Raw genomic sequence first — 12,285 nt, forward strand, 5'->3', positions numbered from 1 at the left:
TGTGCTGGGTGTCTGGCACATACTATAAGGGGTGTATGAGCAGGGCTTTCTGTGCTGGGTGTCTGGCACATACTATAAGGGGTGTATGAGCAGGGCTTTCTGTGCTGGGTGTCTGGCACATAGTATAAGGGATGTATGAGCAGGGCTTTCTGTGCTGGGTGTCTGGCACATACTAGAAGGGGTGTATGAGCAGGGCTTTCTGTGCTGGGTGTCTGGCACATACTATAAGGGGTGTATGAGCAGGGCTTTCTGTGCTGGGTGTCTGGCACATACTATAAGGGGTGTATGAGCAGGGCTTTCTGTGTTGGGTGCCTGACACATAGTATAAGGGATGTATGAGCAGGGCTTTCTGTGCTGGGTGTCTGGCACATAGTATAAGGGGTGTATGAGCAGGGCTTTCTGTGCTGGGTGTCTGGCACATACTATAAGGGGTGTATGAGCAGGGCTTTCTGTGCTGGGTATAGAATAGAAGAAAAGATGGGGGAGCACAGTTATAGGAAACGGGCTGTTAATAATATGTCTTATTAGGCTGGTGATCGATGTAGTGAGTAACACCTGTACTGAGGTGACAGTCTGTGGAGCAGACTCCATCTGCAGGGGGCATACATACATTGATGTGTGTATGTAGGTGGAGAAAAAAAAAAAGATTAAATAACTTACACGGCCTTGTGTAAGTTCTATCACATCAAGGTTTCTTTGGAGGATGTGTTCTTCTGCGGTCGAGACTTCTCTCCTCGGTATATTTTCTGCTTTCTTCGTTTGGTGGATTCATCCCTCCAGGTTTTTCCTGCTCCCACTGATGCTGCAATGTATCAAGTCTCCGACAGTGGGTGATTAACGGAACAAGCAGCGGCCATCATACCTGTGGCCCAAACAAAGAAAGCAAATAACTAAGTTATTTAGTCTTTTTTTTTTCTCCACCTACATACACACATCAATGTATGTATGCCCCCTGCAGATGGAGTCTGCTCCACAGACTGTCACCTCAGTAGAGGTGTTACTCACTACATCGATCACCAGCCTAATAAGACATATTATTAACAGCCCGTTTCCTATAACTGTGCTCCCCCATCTTTTCTTCTATTCTATTGCCAACGAGGATCCTGCTGGGGTTCCGAGTCACAGGAGGACATCACAAGAATACCGCTCTCAGGCTGTATTACATCATATTAACGCCACATAGAGATAGCGCCCGGGTATTTTTCGAACAAATTTCTGTGCTGGGTGCCTGACACATAGTATAAGGGGTGTATGAGCAGGGCTTTCTGTGCTGGGTGCCTGGCACATAGTATAAGGGTGTATGAGCAGGGCTTTCTGTGCTGGGTGTCTGTCACATAGTATAAGGGTGTATGAGCAGGGCTTTCTGTGCTGGGTGCCTGACACATAGTATAAGGGGTGTATGAGCAGGGCTTTCTGTGCTGGGTGCCTGACACATAGTATAAGGGGTGTATGAGCAGGGCTTTCTGTGCTGGGTGCCTGGCACATAATATAAGGGTGTATGAGCAGGGCTTTCTGTGCTGGGTGCCTGGCACATAGTATAAGGGTGTATGAGCAGGGCTTTCTGTGCTGGGTGCCTGACACATAGTATAAGGGTGTATGAGCAGGGCTTTCTGTGCTGGGTGCCTGGCACATAGTATAAGGGTGTATGAGCAGGGCTTTCTGTGCTGGGTGCCTGTCACATAGTATAAGGGTGTATGAGCAGGGCTTTCTGTGCTGGGTGCATGGCACATAGTATAAGGGGTGTATGAGCAGGGCTTTCTGTGCTGGGTGCCTGGCACATAGTATAAGGGGTGTATGAGCAGGGCTTTCTGTGCTGGGTGCCTGACACATAGTATAAGGGTGTATGAGCAGGGCTTTCTGTGCTGGGTGCCTGGCACATAGTATAAGGGGTGTATGAGCAGGGCTTTCTGTGCTGGGTGCCTGGCACATAGTATAAGGGGTGTATGAGCAGGGCTTTCTGTGCTGGGTGCCTGGCACATAGTATAAGGGTGTATGAGCAGGGCTTTCTGTGCTGGGTGCCTGGCACATAGTATAAGGGGTGTATGAGCAGGGCTTTCTGTGCTTGGTGCCTGACACATAGTATAAGGGGTGTATGAGCAGGGCTTTCTGTGCTGGGTGCCTGACACATAGTATAAGGGTGTATGAGCAGGGCTTTCTGTGCTGGGTGCCTGACACATAGTATAAGGGTGTATGAGCAGGGCTTTCTGTGCTGGGTGCCTCACACATAGTATAAGGGTGTATGAGCAGGGCTTTCTGTGCTGGGTGCCTGGCACACAGTATAAGGGGTGTATGAGCAGGGCTTTCTGTGCTGGGTGCCTGGCACATAGTATAAGGGTGTATGAGCAGGGCTTTCTGTGCTGGGTGCCTGGCACATAGTATAAGGGGTGTATGAGCAGGGCTTTCTGTGCTGGGTGCCTGGCACATAGTATAAGGGTGTATGAGCAGGGCTTTCTGTGCTGGGTGTCTGTCACATAGTATAAGGGTGTATGAGCAGGGCTTTCTGTGCTGGGTGCCTGGCACATAGTATAAGGGTGTATGAGCAGGGTTTTCTGTGCTGGGTGCCTGACACATAGTATAAGGGGTGTATGAGCAGAGCTTTCTGTGCTGGGTGCCTGACACATAGTATAAGGGGTGTATGAGCAGGGCTTTCTGTGCTGGGTATCTGACACATAGTATAAGGGTGTATGAGCAGGGCTTTCTGTGCTGGGTGCCTGACACATAGTATAAGGGTGTATGAGCAGGGCTTTCTGTGCTGGGTGTCTGACACATAGTATAAGGGTGTATGAGCAGGGCTTTCTGTGCTGGGTGCCTCACACATAGTATAAGGGTGTATGAGCAGGGCTTTCTGTGCTGGGTGCCTGACACATAGTATAAGGGTGTATGAGCAGGGCTTTCTGTGCTGGGTGCCTGGCACATAGTATAAGGGTGTATGAGCAGGGCTCTCTGTGCTGGGTGCCTGTCACATAGTATAAGGGGTGTATGAGCAGGGCTTTCTGTGCTGGGTGCCTGGCACATAGTATAAGGGTGTATGAGCAGGGCTTTCTGTGCTGGGTGCCTGACACATAGTATAAGGGTGTATGAGCAGGGCTTTCTGTGCTGGGTGCCTGGCACATAGTATAAGGGTGTATGAGCAGGGCTTTCTGTGCTGGGTGCCTCATACATAGTATAAGGGTGTATGAGCAGGGCTTTCTGTGCTGGGTGCCTGACACATAGTATAAGGGTGTATGAGCAGGGCTTTCTGTGCTGGGTGCCTGGCACATAGTATAAGGGTGTATGAGCAGGGCTTTCTGTGCTGGGTGTCTGTCACATAGTATAAGGGTGTATGAGCAGGGCTTTCTGTGCTGGGTGCCTGGCACATAGTATAAGGGTGTATGAGCAGGGCTTTCTGTGCTGGGTGCCTGACACATAGTATAAGGGTGTATGAGCACGGCTTTCTGTGCTGGGTGCCTGACACATAGTATAAGGGTGTATGAGCAGGGCTTTCTGTGCTGGGTGCCTGACACATAGTATAAGGGTGTATGAGCAGGGCTCTCTGTGCTGGGTGCCTGTCACACAGTATAAGGGGTGTATGAGCTGGGCTTTCTGTGCTGGGTGCCTGGCACACAGTATAAGGGTGTATGAGCAGGGCTTTCTGTGCTGGGTGCCTGACACATAGTATAAGGGTGTATGAGCAGGGCTTTCTGTGCTGGGTGCCTGACACATAGTATAAGGGTGTATGAGCAGGGCTTTCTGTGCTGGGTGCCTCACACATAGTATAAGGGTGTATGAGCAGGGCTTTCTGTGCTGGGTGCCTGACACATAGTATAAGGGTGTATTAGCAGGGCTTTCTGTGCTGGGTGCCTCACACATAGTATAAGGGGTGTATGCGCAGGGCTTTCTGTGCTGGGTGCCTGACACATAGTATAAGGGTGTATGAGCAGGGCTTTCTGTGCTGGGTGCCTGGCACATAGTGTAAGGGTGTATGAGCACGGCTTTCTGTGCTGGGTGCCTGACACATAGTATAAGGGTGTATGAGCAGGGCTTTCTGTGCTGGGTGCCTGACACATAGTATAAGGGTGTATGAGCAGGGCTTTCTGTGCTGGGTGCCTGGCACATAGTATAAGGGTGTATGAGCAGGGCTTTCTGTGCTGGGTGCCTGGCACATAGTATAAGGGTGTATGAGCAGGGCTTTCTGTGCTGGGTGCCTGGCACATAGTATAAGGGGTGTATGAGCAGGGCTTTCTGTGCTGGGTGCCTGGCACATAGTATAAGGGTGTATGAGCAGGGCTTTCTGTGCTGGGTGCCTGACACATAGTATAAGAGGTGTATGAGCAGGGCTTTCTGTGCTGGGTGCCTGGCACATAGTATAAGGGTGTATGAGCAGGGCTTTCTGTGCTGGGTGCCTGGCACATAGTATAAGGGTGTATGAGCACGGCTTTCTGTGCTGGGTGCCTCACACATAGTATAAGGGTGTATGAGCAGGGCTTTCTGTGCTGGTGTCTGGCACATAGTATAAGGGTGTATGAGCACGGCTTTCTGTGCTGGGTGCCTGGCACATAGTATAAGGGTGTATGAGCACGGCTTTCTGTGCTGGGTGCCTCACACATAGTATAAGGGTGTATGAGCAGGGCTTTCTGTGCTGGGTGTCTGGCACATAGTATAAGGGTGTATGAGCACGGCTTTCTGTGCTGGGTGCCTGACACATAGTATAAGGGTGTATGAGCAGGGCTTTCTGTGCTGGTGTCTGGCACATAGTATAAGGGTGTATGAGCAGGGCTTTCTGTGCTGGGTGCCTCACACATAGTATAAGGGTGTATGAGCAGGGCTTTCTGTGCTGGTGTCTGGCACATAGTATAAGGGTGTATGAGCAGGGCTTTCTGTGCTGGGTGCCTGACACATAGTATAAGGGGTGTATGAGCAGGGCTTTCTGTGCTGGGTGTCTGGCACACAGTATAAGGGTGTATGAGCAGGGCTTTCTGTGCTGGGTGCCTGACACATAGTATAAGGGTGTATGAGCAGGGCTTTCTGTGCTGGGTGCCTGACACATAGTATAAGGGTGTATGAGCAGGGCTTTCTGTGCTGGGTGCCTGGCACATAGTATAAGGGTGTATGAGCAGGGCTTTCTGTGCTGGGTGCCTGACACATAGTATAAGGGTGTATGAGCAGGGCTTTCTGTGCTAGGTGTCTGTCACATAGTATAAGGGTGTATGAGCAGGGCTTTCTGTGCTGGGTGCCTGACACATAGTATAAGGGTGTATGAGCAGGGCTTTCTGTGCTTGGTGCCTGACACATAGTATAAGGGGTGTATGAGCAGGGCTTTCTGTGCTGGGTGCCTGGCACATAGTATAAGGGTGTATGAGCAGGGCTTTCTGTGCTGGTGTCTGTCACATAGTATAAGGGGTGTATGAGCAGGGCTTTCTGTGCTGGGTGTCTGGCACATAGTATAAGGGTGAATGAGCAGGGCTTTCTGTGCTGGGTGCCTGGCACATAGTATAAGGGTGTATGAGCAAGGCTTTCTGTGCTGGGTGCCTGACACATAGTATAAGGGTGTATGAGCAAGGCTTTCTGTGCTGGGTGCCTGGCACATAGTATAAGGGTGTATGAGCAGGGCTTTCTGTGCTGGGTGCCTGGCACATAGTATAAGGGTGTATGAGCAGGACTTTCTGTGCTGGGTGCCTGGCACATAGTATAAGGGTGTATGAGCAGGGCTTTCTGTGCTGGGTGTCTGACACATAGTATAAGGGTGTATGAGCAGGGCTTTCTGTGCTGGGTGTCTGGCACATAGTATAAGGGTGTATGAGCAGGGCTTTCTGTGCTGGGTGCCTGACACATAGTATAAGGGTGTATGAGCAGGGCTTTCTGTGCTGGGTGTCTGGCACATAGTATAAGGGTGTATGAGCAGGGCTTTCTGTGCTGGGTGCCTGACACATAGTATAAGGGTGTATGAGCAGGGCTTTCTGTGCTGGGTGCCTGACACATAGTATAAGGGTGTATGAGCAGGGCTTTCTGTGCTGGGTGCCTGACACATAGTATAAGGGTGTATGAGCAGGGCTTTCTGTGCTGGGTGTCTGGCACATAGTATAAGGGTGTATGAGCAGGGCTTTCTGTGCTGGGTGCCTGACACATAGTATAAGGGTGTATGAGCAGGGCTTTCTGTGCTGGGTGCCTGGCACATAGTATAAGGGTGTATGAGCAGGGCTTTCTGTGCTGGGTGTCTGGCACATAGTATAAGGGTGTATGAGCAGGGCTTTCTGTGCTGGGTGCCTGACACATAGTATAAGGGGTGTATGAGCAGGGCTTTCTGTGCTGGGTGCCTGACACATAGTATAAGGGGTGTATGAGCAGGGCTTTCTGTGCTGGGTGCCTGGCACATAGTATAAGGGTGTATGAGCAGGGCTTTCTGTGCTGGGTGCCTGACACATAGTATAAGGGATGTATGAGCAGGGCTTTCTGTGCTGGGTGCCTGACACATAGTATAAGGGTGTATGAGCAGGGCTTTCTGTGCTGGGTGCCTGGCACATAGTATAAGGGGTGTATGAGCAGGGCTTTCTGTGCTGGGTGCCTGGCACAATTTATAAGGATGTATGAGCAGGGCTTTCTGTGCTGGGTGCCTGACACATAGTATAAGGATGTATGAGCAGGGCTTTCTGTGCTGGGTGCCTGGCACATAGTATAAGGGTGTATGAGCAGGGCTTTCTGTGCTGGGTGCCTGACACATAGTATAAGGGTGTATGAGCAGGGCTTTCTGTGCTGGGTGTCTGGCACATAGTATAAGGGTGTATGAGCAGGGCTTTCTGTGCTGGGTGCCTGACACATAGTATAAGGGTGTATGAGCAGGGCTTTCTGTGCTGGGTGCCTGACACATAGTATAAGGGTGTATGAGCAGGGCTTTCTGTGCTGGGTGCCTGACACATAGTATAAGGGTGTATGAGCAGGGCTTTCTGTGCTGGGTGCCTGACACATAGTATAAGGGTGTATGAGCAGGGCTTTCTGTGCTGGGTGCCTGACACATAGTATAAGGGTGTATGAGCAGGGCTTTCTGTGCTGGGTGCCTGACACATAGTATAAGGGTGTATGAGCAGGGCTTTCTGTGCTGGGTGCCTGACACATAGTATAAGGGTGTATGAGCAGGGCTTTCTGTGCTGGGTGTCTGGCACATAGTATAAGGGTGTATGAGCAGGGCTTTCTGTGCTGGGTGCCTGACACATAGTATAAGGGTGTATGAGCAGGGCTTTCTGTGCTGGGTGCCTGACACATAGTATAAGGGTGTATGAGCAGGGCTTTCTGTGCTGGGTGCCTGGCACATAGTATAAGGGTGTATGAGCAGGGCTTTCTGTGCTGGGTGCCTGGCACATAGTATAAGGGGTGTATGAGCAGGGCTTTCTGTGCTGGGTGTCTGGCACATAGTATAAGGGTGTATGAGCAGGGCTTTCTGTGCTGGGTGCCTGACACATAGTATAAGGGTGTATGAGCAGGGCTTTCTGTGCTGGGTGCCTGGCACATAGTATAAGGGGTGTATGAGCAGGGCTTTCTGTGCTGGGTGCCTGGCACAATTTATAAGGATGTATGAGCAGGGCTTTCTGTGCTGGGTGCCTGACACATAGTATAAGGATGTATGAGCAGGGCTTTCTGTGCTGGGTGCCTGGCACATAGTATAAGGGTGTATGAGCAGGGCTTTCTGTGCTGGGTGCCTGACACATAGTATAAGGGTGTATGAGCAGGGCTTTCTGTGCTGGGTGTCTGGCACATAGTATAAGGGTGTATGAGCAGGGCTTTCTGTGCTGGGTGCCTGACACATAGTATAAGGGTGTATGAGCAGGGCTTTCTGTGCTGGGTGCCTGACACATAGTATAAGGGTGTATGAGCAGGGCTTTCTGTGCTGGGTGCCTGACACATAGTATAAGGGTGTATGAGCAGGGCTTTCTGTGCTGGGTGCCTGACACATAGTATAAGGGTGTATGAGCAGGGCTTTCTGTGCTGGGTGCCTGACACATAGTATAAGGGTGTATGAGCAGGGCTTTCTGTGCTGGGTGCCTGACACATAGTATAAGGGTGTATGAGCAGGGCTTTCTGTGCTGGGTGCCTGACACATAGTATAAGGGTGTATGAGCAGGGCTTTCTGTGCTGGGTGTCTGGCACATAGTATAAGGGTGTATGAGCAGGGCTTTCTGTGCTGGGTGCCTGACACATAGTATAAGGGTGTATGAGCAGGGCTTTCTGTGCTGGGTGCCTGACACATAGTATAAGGGTGTATGAGCAGGGCTTTCTGTGCTGGGTGCCTGGCACATAGTATAAGGGTGTATGAGCAGGGCTTTCTGTGCTGGGTGCCTGGCACATAGTATAAGGGGTGTATGAGCAGGGCTTTCTGTGCTGGGTGTCTGGCACATAGTATAAGGGTGTATGAGCAGGGCTTTCTGTGCTGGGTGCCTGACACATAGTATAAGGGTGTATGAGCAGGGCTTTCTGTGCTGGGTGCCTGGCACATAGTATAAGGGTGTATGAGCAGGGTTTTTTGTGCTGGGTGCCTGACACATAGTATAAAGGTGTATGAGCAGGGCTTTCTGTGCTGGGTGCCTGGCACATAGTATAAGGGTGTATGAGCAGGGCTTTCTGTGCTGGGTGTCTGTCACATAGTATAAGGGTGTATGAGCAGGGCTTTCTGTGCTGGGTGCCTGGCACATAGTATAAGGGTGTATGAGCAGGGCTTTCTGTGCTGGGTGCCTGACACATAGTATAAGGGTGTATGAGCACGGCTTTCTGTGCTGGGTGCCTGACACATAGTATAAGGGTGTATGAGCAGGGCTTTCTGTGCTGGGTGCCTGACACATAGTATAAGGGTGTATGAGCAGGGCTCTCTGTGCTGGGTGCCTGTCACACAGTATAAGGGTGTATGAGCAGGGCTTTCTGTGCTGGGTGCCTCACACATAGTATAAGGGTGTATGAGCAGGGCTTTCTGTGCTGGGTGCCTGACACATAGTATAAGGGTGTATTAGCAGGGCTTTCTGTGCTGGGTGCCTCACACATAGTATAAGGGGTGTATGCGCAGGGCTTTCTGTGCTGGGTGCCTGACACATAGTATAAGGGTGTATGAGCAGGGCTTTCTGTGCTGGGTGCCTGGCACATAGTGTAAGGGTGTATGAGCACGGCTTTCTGTGCTGGGTGCCTGACACATAGTATAAGGGTGTATGAGCAGGGCTTTCTGTGCTGGGTGCCTGACACATAGTATAAGGGTGTATGAGCAGGGCTTTCTGTGCTGGGTGCCTGGCACATAGTATAAGGGTGTATGAGCAGGGCTTTCTGTGCTGGGTGCCTGGCACATAGTATAAGGGTGTATGAGCAGGGCTTTCTGTGCTGGGTGCCTGGCACATAGTATAAGGGGTGTATGAGCAGGGCTTTCTGTGCTGGGTGCCTGGCACATAGTATAAGGGTGTATGAGCAGGGCTTTCTGTGCTGGGTGCCTGACACATAGTATAAGAGGTGTATGAGCAGGGCTTTATGTGCTGGGTGCCTGGCACATAGTATAAGGGTGTATGAGCAGGGCTTTCTGTGCTGGGTGCCTGGCACATAGTATAAGGGTGTATGAGCACGGCTTTCTGTGCTGGGTGCCTCACACATAGTATAAGGGTGTATGAGCAGGGCTTTCTGTGCTGGTGTCTGGCACATAGTATAAGGGTGTATGAGCACGGCTTTCTGTGCTGGGTGCCTGGCACATAGTATAAGGGTGTATGAGCACGGCTTTCTGTGCTGGGTGCCTCACACATAGTATAAGGGTGTATGAGCAGGGCTTTCTGTGCTGGGTGTCTGGCACATAGTATAAGGGTGTATGAGCACGGCTTTCTGTGCTGGGTGCCTGACACATAGTATAAGGGTGTATGAGCAGGGCTTTCTGTGCTGGTGTCTGGCACATAGTATAAGGGTGTATGAGCAGGGCTTTCTGTGCTGGGTGCCTCACACATAGTATAAGGGTGTATGAGCAGGGCTTTCTGTGCTGGTGTCTGGCACATAGTATAAGGGTGTATGAGCAGGGCTTTCTGTGCTGGGTGCCTGACACATAGTATAAGGGGTGTATGAGCAGGGCTTTCTGTGCTGGGTGTCTGGCACACAGTATAAGGGTGTATGAGCAGGGCTTTCTGTGCTGGGTGCCTGACACATAGTATAAGGGTGTATGAGCAGGGCTTTCTGTGCTGGGTGCCTGACACATAGTATAAGGGTATATGAGCAGGGCTTTCTGTGCTGGGTGCCTGGCACATAGTATAAGGGTGTATGAGCAGGGCTTTCTGTGCTGGGTGCCTGACACATAGTATAAGGGTGTATGAGCAGGGCTTTCTGTGCTAGGTGTCTGTCACATAGTATAAGGGTGTATGAGCAGGGCTTTCTGTGCTGGGTGCCTGACACATAGTATAAGGGTGTATGAGCAGGGCTTTCTGTGCTTGGTGCCTGACACATAGTATAAGGGGTGTATGAGCAGGGCTTTCTGTGCTGGGTGCCTGGCACATAGTATAAGGGTGTATGAGCAGGGCTTTCTGTGCTGGTGTCTGTCACATAGTATAAGGGGTGTATGAGCAGGGCTTTCTGTGCTGGGTGTCTGGCACATAGTATAAGGGTGAATGAGCAGGGCTTTCTGTGCTGGGTGCCTGGCACATAGTATAAGGGTGTATGAGCAAGGCTTTCTGTGCTGGGTGCCTGACACATAGTATAAGGGTGTATGAGCAAGGCTTTCTGTGCTGGGTGCCTGGCACATAGTATAAGGGTGTATGAGCAGGGCTTTCTGTGCTGGGTGCCTGGCACATAGTATAAGGGTGTATGAGCAGGACTTTCTGTGCTGGGTGCCTGGCACATAGTATAAGGGTGTATGAGCAGGGCTTTCTGTGCTGGGTGTCTGACACATAGTATAAGGGTGTATGAGCAGGGCTTTCTGTGCTGGGTGTCTGGCACATAGTATAAGGGTGTATGAGCAGGGCTTTCTGTGCTGGGTGCCTGACACATAGTATAAGGGTGTATGAGCAGGGCTTTCTGTGCTGGGTGTCTGGCACATAGTATAAGGGTGTATGAGCAGGGCTTTCTGTGCTGGGTGCCTGACACATAGTATAAGGGTGTATGAGCAGGGCTTTCTGTGCTGGGTGCCTGACACATAGTATAAGGGTGTATGAGCAGGGCTTTCTGTGCTGGGTGCCTGACACATAGTATAAGGGTGTATGAGCAGGGCTTTCTGTGCTGGGTGTCTGGCACATAGTATAAGGGTGTATGAGCAGGGCTTTCTGTGCTGGGTGCCTGACACATAGTATAAGGGTGTATGAGCAGGGCTTTCTGTGCTGGGTGCCTGGCACATAGTATAAGGGTGTATGAGCAGGGCTTTCTGTGCTGGGTGTCTGGCACATAGTATAAGGGTGTATGAGCAGGGCTTTCTGTGCTGGGTGCCTGACACATAGTATAAGGGGTGTATGAGCAGGGCTTTCTGTGCTGGGTGCCTGACACATAGTATAAGGGGTGTATGAGCAGGGCTTTCTGTGCTGGGTGCCTGGCACATAGTATAAGGGTGTATGAGCAGGGCTTTCTGTGCTGGGTGCCTGACACATAGTATAAGGGATGTATGAGCAGGGCTTTCTGTGCTGGGTGCCTGACACATAGTATAAGGGTGTATGAGCAGGGCTTTCTGTGCTGGGTGCCTGGCACATAGTATAAGGGGTGTATGAGCAGGGCTTTCTGTGCTGGGTGCCTGGCACAATTTATAAGGATGTATGAGCAGGGCTTTCTGTGCTGGGTGCCTGACACATAGTATAAGGATGTATGAGCAGGGCTTTCTGTGCTGGGTGCCTGGCACATAGTATAAGGGTGTATGAGCAGGGCTTTCTGTGCTGGGTGCCTGACACATAGTATAAGGGTGTATGAGCAGGGCTTTCTGTGCTGGGTGTCTGGCACATAGTATAAGGGTGTATGAGCAGGGCTTTCTGTGCTGGGTGCCTGACACATAGTATAAGGGTGTATGAGCAGGGCTTTCTGTGCTGGGTGCCTGACACATAGTATAAGGGTGTATGAGCAGGGCTTTCTGTGCTGGGTGCCTGACACATAGTATAAGGGTGTATGAGCAGGGCTTTCTGTGCTGGGTGCCTGACACATAGTATAAGGGTGTATGAGCAGGGCTTTCTGTGCTGGGTGCCTGACACATAGTATAAGGGTGTATGAGCAGGGCTTTCTGTGCTGGGTGCCTGACACATAGTATAAGGGTGTATGAGCAGGGCTTTCGGTGCTGGGTGCCTGACACATAGTATAAGGGTGTATGAGCAGGGCTTTCTGTGCTGGGTGTCT

Source organism: Ascaphus truei, chromosome 15 (genome assembly GCF_040206685.1).
Source record: "Ascaphus truei isolate aAscTru1 chromosome 15, aAscTru1.hap1, whole genome shotgun sequence".
Taxonomy (NCBI): Eukaryota; Metazoa; Chordata; class Amphibia; order Anura; family Ascaphidae; genus Ascaphus; species Ascaphus truei.